The 12,057-nt window shown below is 27.8% G+C and overlaps 1 protein-coding gene across 1 annotated transcript in view; it reads left to right on the forward strand.

Moving 5' to 3' along the window:
- Window positions 1-615: 615 nt before the first annotated feature.
- Window positions 616-12,057, forward strand: part of LOC148226687 (5-hydroxytryptamine receptor-like) — a 198,177-nt gene continuing 186,735 nt past the window's right edge. The window contains exon 1 of the mRNA XM_088203462.1: window positions 616-861. The gene's annotated coding sequence lies outside the window, so the exon portion shown is untranslated. The remainder of the gene's footprint in view (window positions 862-12,057) is intronic.

Below are 12,057 nucleotides of genomic sequence, written 5' to 3' on the forward strand. Positions count from 1 at the left end.
ATTGTTAGATAAATTAATATCGATAAAACAAATATATTCAAATATTATAATGCTTCATCTATTTTTTTTTATTCAATATTCAAATAGTTGAAAACAACGAGTCATTGAGGACTCTAGTTCGCGACCGTCTCTGAAATAATTTCGATAATTTCTGGTTTAGTATCAGTGACGTTATTTTAGCATTTATTAATATTTCATTTAGATTCATAGTATTTAATTAAATGACATATTTTTTTCTGGGCAAATTCATGGGAGGGCAAATGCTCCAAATGACGTCCCTGGATACTAGCATAAAAACATGTACATATGTTACTCGAGAGAGTCGCGTAATACAAAATTAACGTAGCCGTGAAAAAATAATGCAATTTTGAAAAGGACACTCCTAATTTACGAGCAGAGGGAAAGCGATTGCAGCGCCGCGCGCGGATTATACGGAAAATTACACGCCGGATGCTGCGAACGAAGGCTCTATTATATACACACACGTGCAATACACTTATTTTACGTATGCACGTGTACGTGCGGTTGTATAGTGAAACGATGGAGCGCATGCGCGTCGCCAGTGACGTCACGGGTCCGCTCGCAGCTTCGAGTTAGTTGCTTGTTCGGGGCGCGCGAGGGCGGTAGTGTCGCGCGACAATTTTCCGCGCAAAGGCGCCAATTCAAATTTTCAACTGTCACTCGCGCGGATTGTGACGCGTGACTTTTCTTCATCTTGTGCAATCCGATCTCGGATATCTAGTTACTCGCATTTGCGTTATTTTACGAAAGTATTATATAGTAAAATGTGTAACGTGTGAAAAATGAAACCACCGGTGAAGCTCAAGTAGGAAACCGGATGCGGAGATTTCCATACTTTCGGTGAGTTCATTTATTATTTTTATTTATCAATATGCAGATCATTCGGTCCGTTTGCGTCATAAAATAAATATTTGAGACAACGTCGCTAATTCAATTCGCTAATATTTTTTTGTGTTAATTCAATTCGCTGTCTGACATTTTATCTTTACGGGATTGACGTCGCTTTCGTTGAATGTGAAATGTACGTAAAAGCGTATATTGAATTATTAGGAACGTTCGCAAATATATAGTATTATCTTTTCCATTAAGTTAAAAGAAAACGTACATTTGTCAATTTGAGTTTACTAATACCAATACCAGTTTCATTTTATATATTATCTAATTATATTAAATACTTATTTATTTTTACGTTAAAAATAAATACTTCTGTCATTATCTTTTTATATGCTAGATCATTTTTTGATCTTGATATTAATCAGATGATTAGTTGTTTAGAACATTTTATAATTCTATGAAATTTCGATACCATATATGCACATCCAGTTCGATTTTAGTTAATCATTACGATAAGGAAAAGCTAAAAAAACATAATCTGTGATGTTCGATCAAAATTATAATTATAATAATTACTAATTCCTATCTAGCAAAAACGATATTTTTTTTTATTTTTTTATTTACGTAGTTCTGCATGAGTAAAAAATTACTCATTTTGTAGTTACAATTTATTATATTAAAATATATTACGTACACATTTAAAAAAATGTAATAAGTACATTTAAAATATTTTTATTAAATTTCAAAACAACAAATGAGAAAAATAAGATTACTTAATTTTATTTGATTAAAGTTGTTAGTTAATTTCCTTGCAATTATTCCTAATTGATTTTCGTAAATTATTGAAAATTTTATATGCAATATATTAAAAAAAAATTATGCCAAACTTTACAGAAAATGTTTAAGGGATCTGATCTAGTTCCATACTTTTATAGCTGTTGTTTGAATTTAAATTTAGTATTTATAATCGATTTTTTTCTAAAAGTTTATAGTTACCATTATTATTCATATTTTGGTGGAATAGTTGTAAGCAAAATTTTTGTTTTCATATATACGTCTTTCGTGTGAACATCAAAAGGTAAATTTAACAATATTCTTATAGCTATTTTGAAAAACCCGAAGCAATTTTAATTTACTTGTTAATCCTAAAACGCAAGATATATGTGTTAAATAATTATGAATATATGCATAATAAATGTTAAATCTAGTTATATACGATAATATATTTTGAAACCTGTATAAAATTTTTGCCATTGGTGAATCTTTTAATCTAAAATCATACCTAAATATTTTAGATTATCACTATTTGAAATTAGGGAAGTATTAACAGTGATTATAATATCAAAAGTATCATAAAATATCATATAATTATGTTTTTTATCATTATTTTTAATTTGTTTAATCCCATCCATTCAATAATATGCATGTTTCTTTGCATATATTTGAATGTTTTTGGAGTTATATATTAGCACTGTATCACCAGCATACAGTTGAATCCTGCCTGCAAGCTTACATAGTGCTAAATAATTTATATATATATATATATATTAAATAATAAAGGTCCCAAAATAGAACCCTGTGGAATTCCGCTCTTTACCACCTGTGTACCATTTATTACAACTACTTACTGTATATTATTTAAATAGATTTTTAATAAATTTATCGTTGGTCGTACTATTCCATTTCATTTCTTTAAAAATATGTTGTGGTCTATTGTGTCAAAAACTATTTTAAGTCTATAAATAATGCTATGGCTTTATTTTTGAATTTTAGGTTTTTTTTTGTATTTAATAAATTAAATCAGAAGTTGCATATTTTGTATTGGATTTGTTTCTAAATCTGTATTGTAAATGTGACAAAAAATCGTTTATAGTATTGGCTAAAATTGATTCAATTTTTTAAGATAGAACTGGTAAAACATATATAGGGCGATAATTGTTAATGATCCTCTTAAAGGAGTTATTTTGGCAATTTATAGACAATTGAGGTTTATGTAGGATTCGAATTAAGGTCTTTTTATGTGTGTTATTTATATGATTTATACTAATGCTCTATCAAATAGAAATAATTTAACTTTTTGACAAACGGTCGGAAAAGTTTCGATTGTCAAAAAGTTATCCATCATATTAACAATACCAAAACAAATTAATTTTTTAATACATTTTTATAATAATACATAGTATTGTCATTTGTAGGAATATTTAGTGATTTAATTTTATAAAATAAACCCTTTAATAATCAATGACAACGATAAAATAAAAATATTGATCCAATTAATAAAGATCAATAGAAATATTTGTTATATTCTGTATATAGCTGCATCTCACGTGTTCTTTAGAGTTTCATTTGGTATCCAATTTATTTATTGTTTATTAACAAGTTTATATTGACAAATATTTTCATAAAATCTAATTTATTATGATTTCGGTATAATTATTGCCACGTACGATACTCTAAAACACAATTATCTAGTATGTTTTCTATATTATATGGTTTATATAAACACATTTAAATCCATACAAAAATTATTGTTAGGTTATCTTTTGAGTAACCTAATATCGAAGGTTCATTTATGATTTAAAACAAAAAGTATTTTGAAAGGTAAATTAAGAACAGGAAATATATAGTTAAAAGTGATTGGATTAGAAATTATTCAAGAAATAAATATTTTATGTATGTACATATGTTCAAAAGAGAGAATTATTGCTTATTATAAATGATATAATGTATCTGAAGTTCAGTCGGTAGGTGAAGTTGTGTAGCGAAGTAGTGGGTCCAAGTATAATAAACGATTAAAATAAATAATATTGAGCCTTTACTTAATCTACTGACACAGTAAATACAGGCCATAATATTATAGCTTATTAATAAAACCCTAATTAGTAAGAAGAACCCAAATTATATATATTTAAAAAACATACATATATTAACATACTAAATTAATTAGTAAAAATATATTCTACGTACATGGGTTGCTTAGGTTTCTGATCGCCTTTGTTATTTTTCTGAGCTCTGAAAATTAAAGTTTGATATTTTTAACAAATCATAATTAACTTCATCATTTTCAATGAACGTTTTTCAACGAGATATAAAATTGAATGTCACATTTTTATGAAAAGTTACATTTTAGAACCTATAAATTCATTGAATCCTTTGTTTTTACGCTTCACTTAGTTTTCATTTCTTTTACACCTTAAATATAGATCAAAGGGGAAAAATGTTAAAATCTAGGAGAGAGATCTAGTTAATAAAAAAGAAAAGCTAACGCCTACTAATTTAATTAATTTAATTTAGTAAAAATGTTGTTTGCGATGTATACATATATAGGATTGAGCAATAGAATAAATCACTATTGAGCATTTTTATTAATGCTCACAATTAAACGACGTGATTTAACAGTATTTTTTTGCATAGTTCATGAATAATAAACTATGCAAATTAAATACTGTTAAATCAATTTCGGTGTCTGCTGACCATAAAATCAAAGGAAACAATACCTTTATTTTCATTTCAATAATGAACAGAACCTTTCTCAATCTGATTAGATCTTTAACCGTCTGAAAATCGAAAATTTATTGTTACAACCTAATAATTTATGGATTTGAATAAAAATAATACTTGTAACCGTGCTATAACATATTTGTGTTATAGTATTATCTTTGAAAATACTTGTTTTTTGTAAATTATGAATAGTATCAAATATTATGCATAGTACACTTTATTTTGAGCTAAATTTTGATTTATGGGTTATAATTATGTAGTAAATATGTATAGTAAGTGGAAAATTAATTGATATATCATATTTTCTAAACAAATTATAGTAGCTATTGAAACTTCACATATTAATATTTTACCAGAGATTCTTTCAATTTAACAACAACTTTCTACTACGTGACTATGCAACGGTCAATTTATGTTCAAAATATATTAAAAATAAAATCGATGACGTTGAAAAGTAATTAGCGAGCTCGGCTCGAGTGACTTCGGCAAATTTGTCCAACAACAGAGCCATCTGTCTGTATCATTTTCCCAGCGCTTGCTAATCACGACACTTCAGACGATTGATGACGTACAGCTAGCTAGTGTTTGATGACGAGGCTGTTGACTTTGTATGTGTTTTTCCAACGAACGCTACGTCAAAAAGAATGCGTCTTGAAAAGGATTGTGATGTAAGAAATATAGCCCTTTATATATTTAAAAAGTAGCTAGAAGTTTTGTCTTCAAAGCAGTCTAAAAAGCTGCTACAAACCAATGTTTTTCAATTGTTAAGAGAGTCTAGAATCACTTTTATTACTGTAGATTTATTTTATATTAGCTAGTAAAATATTGTAATATGTATTTGGAAAGAATTTAGAAAACTCTCTGAATTTTTATTTCTGTAATATCAAGTAAATTCATGACCCTTAAGAGTACTAATTTTTTTATACATATCTACGTTTTTATTATCTTTATTTCTATTATAAAATGAATGTATGTCTTTATTCGTTTAAACTTAAATAATAATACATTTCTTAAGAATCAAACCATTTTAATCTTTCTATCATGCTTCTGAAACTATTGTAGTAAATATATTTTTATTTAAGCCTACTCTCATTGTTCTATTTGGTAATTTTAACTGATAAAAGTAAATTAATATAATTCTGTTTATATTTTTTTATGACTACATAATTAAAGTGCTCTTTAATTTTTTTTATCAGTAATTATTGCACATTATTGCAGAACTTCATATGTTAATAACGACCTTTTCTTTGATAAGAATAAGTGCGTCATCATGTAAAAGTTAGATATGGCAAAACATTTTACCACAATGTTTTTATTTATCATCTATTGTTGTAAAAAAGTAGTAAAGTTTTCACCTTTAATATGAAGTTTTAGTTTTCGGTTTGATCAAAATGATATCTACATTCAGAAAAGATTTTTAACATAGATTTGCTTTTTATATTAGTATTTTATAGGTAAAATTTCATTATTGAGAATTTATGTTAAAAAATAATAATTATAGAAGAAAACTTATTTCAGCATATACTTTTGTATAGAAAATATCACAATTTGGATCTATCTTTAAATAAAGATGAATATATTTAGTTTTGTAAAAAATAAATATTCACATATGTATTTAATTTAGTGTTAAAAGAGTTGTGTGTTTCTAAACAAAACATATTTTTTAAATTTTACTACAAATTATTTAGCACTATATATTAGTACTTAAAATATTGTTTTTATATATTTATCAACTCTTCAGCATTTTATTATGTTTTATTTATTGTATTAATTTATTTAGATAATATAGATTATTGTTTAAAATTAGTGTATTAGAGATAGAAGTTTTTTAAAAAATATATTTTGGGCTTTCTTTTTCTTTGTGCTTTTTTGTCCCTGCGTTATTTTTGGCGACGCGCTTTTGTTGCTGTGCTTTTTTGACGGCGTTTTATTTCGTGCACGCTTTTGTTACAACAGCACATATATGTGTTATTTATTATCCTTTCTCAGAATTCAAAAATCCACGTCAAAAGCAATAAAATCGTGTCGACGCCGTCGCAGTAGAAACGCTCGTTACCGAGCGTTCCCAATGCGTCGGCGCCATCACGATTTTATTTCTTTTAGCGCAAATTTTTGAATTTGAAGTAATGACAATTGTTTTTGCGCCCTTTTATTGACCAATATTCGGTTTGAATATACTTTGACACCAATAATTTTATATCCGAAATTCGTAGTAATATCAATAAGGATATCTCGCATATTTTTAAATGTAGTTGTAGTATATAAGTGTAGATGCATATTTTCTCCTGAGAAATGAGTTATCTTAGTTTGTAGTTTAAACTTGACATAATGAAAGTTCAACCTTTATTAAGTCATGCCGGGTTTGCTTAAATACTATAAGCTAGGTTTGGGTTTGAATAGCAAATGTACGTTTCGCAACTGTCAAATTGCGTTTTATAAACATTTTAAAGCAGCATATAAATTTACTAGAGCTCCTATCAGTTATATTATATTTTTCGCTAAATAAAATATATAGCTATTGTTGAAAATGTATATGCACTAGTGAAAATATAACTTCACCAAAAAATATACATTGCATGTAAATAAATATTGATAAGTATGTACATATATGTAGCGAAAATTCTCTCACTTGACCCCCCCCCCCAATACAATACTTTTCATTTAAAAATATTATTATTTTTTGTTAATTCGTTTAGGTTAGGTTTTGGTTTGAACAGAAAATGGACGTTTCGCAACTGTCAACAGATGCAAAAGTAGACTTTACTTTATTTCTATAGTGGAAACTATTTAAACTAAATTGCAATTAATCCACACTCGTTAACAGTATAAAAAAATATTTACAATCAGTAAAAAAGTATTTGTTTACAAATGGATAATCTGGTACACACTTACATTTCCACATGATCAGACATTCACAGAATTATGACATCACATCGTTTAAAAAATTACCCGATGAAAGTTCAAAGCAAACAGTTAGTTTTAGAACTTCCAATAAGTCAAGTTAGGTTTGGTTGATTTGTTTGAATAGCAAGTGGATGTTTCAAAACTGTCAATTTATGTTTCATATATATATTTCACCAACGCTCATTATTTAAATTATATTTTCACTAGTGAAATATATACATATATCTACTAGTAATAATGTATTCAGATATGATTTTACTGAAATGCCAGTAAACATAAAACTTCACTGGTAATGACATACATATATAATAAAAGCGTACTACACCACTTCTGATGAGGAACCTCCTCAGGTATTTCAGTCAAAACTTTTTTATCACTTCGCTTCCGACTTGGGGACACACAGGAGCTCAGCCAATTTTGCTCGACGATCCTAAAAATACCGAGAAAGGAGCTGCTTCGCGTTTTTCGTCAGAACAGGTCCATCTGAGCTTAAGCTAATGCTAAAAAACAAAGAAAAGAGAATACGTGACGTATATAAGCATTCGAAAATAACACAAAGCGATTGATCTGAAATCGACACATTTTTTTGACGACCTTCATTCTTTGTTCCAATCAGAACACTTTAATCGTTAGTATTCATTACAGTATACAAGAGAAACGCTGGCATTAAAACCATTATTGTTTCATGTTGATAGGATTTATAATTTATATATGTCCATGTACAAGTAAATACACATTTCCCAAATAGAAAATACTTAAATCCGAAACGTTTCTATCCGACTTCGCTTATTTCCTGTCACGTATGGCAAATCTTTCGAACGCCACACAACTACAGTGGTATACTATATTGTAGTACTGAGTAACCTCAGAGGGTGGATTTCAATAAGATTTATAAATTTTATACCAGACGCTTTCGCGAGACAACAATTTTCACCCATGTCGGATTCGGAATGTTATATGGCGTCCCTTTCGGGCTAGCACAGCTTTCCCTCGCCGGGCCTTGTATTTTTTACAATAGCATATTAAAGAAAGCATACAGATAATAATATCTAAAAAGCGTGGAATGGGCTATTATGGCAGCCGGATGTTGGAGGGTATTTTGAAAATAATATCTGCGTTTTAGAGCTTGCAATATGTAGTAAATATTTAAGATATTATGTTTTTTTTATATTTAAGAAAAAATATTTTGTGGTCCCTTTCAATCTCAAACTCTTTGAGAGAGAGTAATAAGTATATACTTTATCACGCTTTTGTAATAAATAACTATTATATAAGTATATTTTTACCTAAGGAGAAGAATCACGTAAAACCTAAGGCATTGTAATTAAGCTTTTTTATGTAGAAACTTTAGCAGTTTTGTGTTATTAATGTAATGTTTAATTGTCGTTCAATGTATTGTCAGCTATTTAATTAATTAATTATAATTTATGAACGTGTTTAGTGTTATAAAAAACTTATTTATAAAGTAGATAATTATTTCTAATGAGAGGAATAAAATAACTCTTTGTTTATATTCCTTTTTATAATCCATTAATGAATAAGCAAAACACAACTTTTTCCAAGGAGAGACAAAAACTTATTGTCAATATTAATTTAAATATAAAATTGCCTTAACCAGCAATTAAATAATTTAAGCCAAATACAGTGTATCCGAAATTTACTTTTAATTAAAAATTACCTTTGTTACGAAACAAAAAGTTGGTAGTAATATGATTTAACTTACAGAAAATACACAAGCCTTAAATAACACTTAGGTGTTCTAATAAGTAAATGTGTTCTCGGATCGTTTTCAATTATTAAAGTTACCTTTCCAGAGCATATTGTGTTCTTATATTTCAATGTATATTGTACTATGCTGCCCTGATAATTAAAAAAATATTATGGTTTAATATTTATAAATAAAAGTGAATAATAAATGAGTATGTAAAACACTACCAAAAGTGTCGAAATTCTAGTATTTCGTTAAATATTCATCTGCCATCACTTTCTTTAACTCTGTCAGGGCACGTCACTTTAGCACGTTTAGGTAAGACTTAATTATTAAAACAACCATTTTTGGGTTGTTATTAAGAAGTTTGCGTGCCTTCGCACGCAAGCGCCGACTTGGTGAAAATTTCGACATAATCCACAGATCCTCGAAGTAACTTTATGACTCCCGGGAGGTTAGCAGACACAAGTTTTTGGCAAACTTCTTTTTAAAACCCCAAACAAACACTCGGGCGAGAAAGGATAACGTACAAGCGACGCCCTCGTTGAAAGAAAATAATTTACGTGGTACAAAAACGCTAGGATACTCTTACTTATTTTATTTTTATTACGTATATCGTTCAAAATATTTCTTCATAGACCCGAATAACCATTTTATCCATTGCGACTTAAGAAAGTTAATTATTCAAATGCCTCCGAGTTGAAAATAAAATTCGAGGAGACCTTTACAAAATTACTTCGCGTGGCGCGTGAAGGGTAAATTCCAAGGCAAAAAATCTACGATACAATTTAATAATATGGTAAATTAAATTATGCATCATACATGACTGAGTTAAGGGCGACCTAAATTTACTTTATTATTTAATTATTTACATTAAAAATTATAGCATAAGCACTATTCTGCTGTTGCTAATCTAGATTAAAAATAAATAGTAATCTAGAGCAGGGCTTGGCAAATTTTTTTGTGAAGGGTCAGATCATAAATATCATAGGCTTACTGGACCAAAAATATTATATTATATTAGCACCTGTAGTACATATTTAAGGATATATTTTTATTAATCGCGAATTTGACATATTTTATTATTTATGAATATATCAATAAAATGGACGTAGTTTTAGATAATTTTTTCGTACATTTCGGCTATAAATGTCGAATGTTGGTTTTTAAGTGCTCCAACGTTTCTTCATGAGCTTTTTTCTAAATTAAAAATAAGTTGTTTTAGATGTTATTTTTAGAATTGAGTGCTGCTAAAATGGAAGTAATATGCTTGATATAAATTTCATAGAAATATAAATAACCGATATTTCAGAATTTATGGCTTGTTATTACAACAGATCGGAAATTTGGGGCTTAAATTTAAAATTCGTAAAATAAACACTAGTAGGAGTTTCAGATTAACGATTTATTTGCAACGTCACCGATTCTGAAAATTGCATGAACATTAATTTTAAATTTTAGCTGTATGCTATGCAATATCTAATGTTATAATTAGTTAAGTTAAAAAATAATCCATCTATTATTGTATTGTATTATTTAACGCCTATTATTTTTTTTACTATTTTTGTGATACATATCACTATTAAAATACATATTTTCATATACCTATTTTCGTACTTTTCAATCATAGTTTATAGAATTTTATAAATATGCTCATTGTAGCGTAAGGCAGAAACTTGAATAAAAAAACATTTTTATGATTTGACCAAACATATCTCATTACTATTAGACAGTTAAATATATTAGCGATTAAATATAAATATTCGCTATTATTTATGCGATTCATTGAAAATATATTTTTTTTTAATTATTAAAACTGGTTTTAACAGTTATAACTTTATTTTGATATTTTGTCTAATCAATCAATATTTCCTCACATACTTTATCACGTTTTTGTAATAAATAAGTATTATATAAGTATATTTTTACCTAACGGGAAGAATCACGTAAGACCTAAGACAATGTAATTAAGCTTGTTTTATGAAGAAACTTTGCCAGTTCTATGTTATTAATGTAATGTTTAATTGTCGCATTGTCAGCTATTTAATTACTCAATTATATTTTATATACATATTTTGTGTTATAAAATACTTGCTTCAATGTATAGATAATATATTTTTAATTTATTATTTTCAAGACGTATACATTTTATTATTAAAGTAGATAACTATTGCTAATGAGAAGACGTATGTAATATAAAATATGTATGTTTTATTAGTAGTCAATATTTTTGTTCGACTATGTTCGAGTTAAAATTAATCTATGTTTTAAAATCATATGGTTTTATTTTCTAATAAGCGTGTATTTTTCTAAAAAATAAGTTGAATGGCAATTTTTAACATACTCGGGTGGAACTCTAAATTTTAGAACCAAGTTTGATGTGAAGTAAAAAACCGCTGCTTTCCTGTTCTTTTAAGTCTCAGTCGCTGCTCAGCGTAGCTCCGCTTAGTGCGAGTTAGTATAAACTTCTTTTGTGTCTGAGATATCTAGTAGAAGTTCTAAATAAAAATTCTTGACGAAGTATTTAATGTATGATATGTGCGCCTATATTTGCTGGTCTAGATAAGCAAGGTGAATTTGTTTTCCTAGCCGTATGCTATGGTTTTTCATAACGATCACAATTTGAATTTTATAATAGAAATATATGTAGAAAATTTCACCGACTTTTGACACTTGTCAATACGATATAGCATTTATTTGTAGTTGTGAAGATATCGATCGTCTCTTAGTTTAGGTAATCCGTTCGAATCTTCAATTCTCACGTTCGTTGGAATTGCGTGATAAAGTTCATAAGTTTAATCTCTAAGAGTGGAATTTAATTATTTTCTCAGTGTTTTGATTCTGACGCGTAGAAAACAAAACTTTTGATTTTACGTGCAATTAATCAACTTGAAATACAAGATAAAGTCCAAAATATCTAAAATGTTTTTTTAGATATTCTATTAATTTCAAAAATAGAATCATAGAAAATAGAATCACGTAATATTTTGAATATTCTTAACAAGCAACGAAAATAAACACCTATTTTCCAGCAGTATAGACTAGTCAATGACTAATACCCGAAAGATCTGCGTTCGAATCCCATAAGA

Source organism: Plectrocnemia conspersa, unplaced genomic scaffold, assembly GCF_051122295.1.
Source record: "Plectrocnemia conspersa isolate PC_06_02 unplaced genomic scaffold, ASM5112229v1 ptg000014l, whole genome shotgun sequence".
Classification (NCBI taxonomy): domain Eukaryota; kingdom Metazoa; phylum Arthropoda; class Insecta; order Trichoptera; family Polycentropodidae; genus Plectrocnemia; species Plectrocnemia conspersa.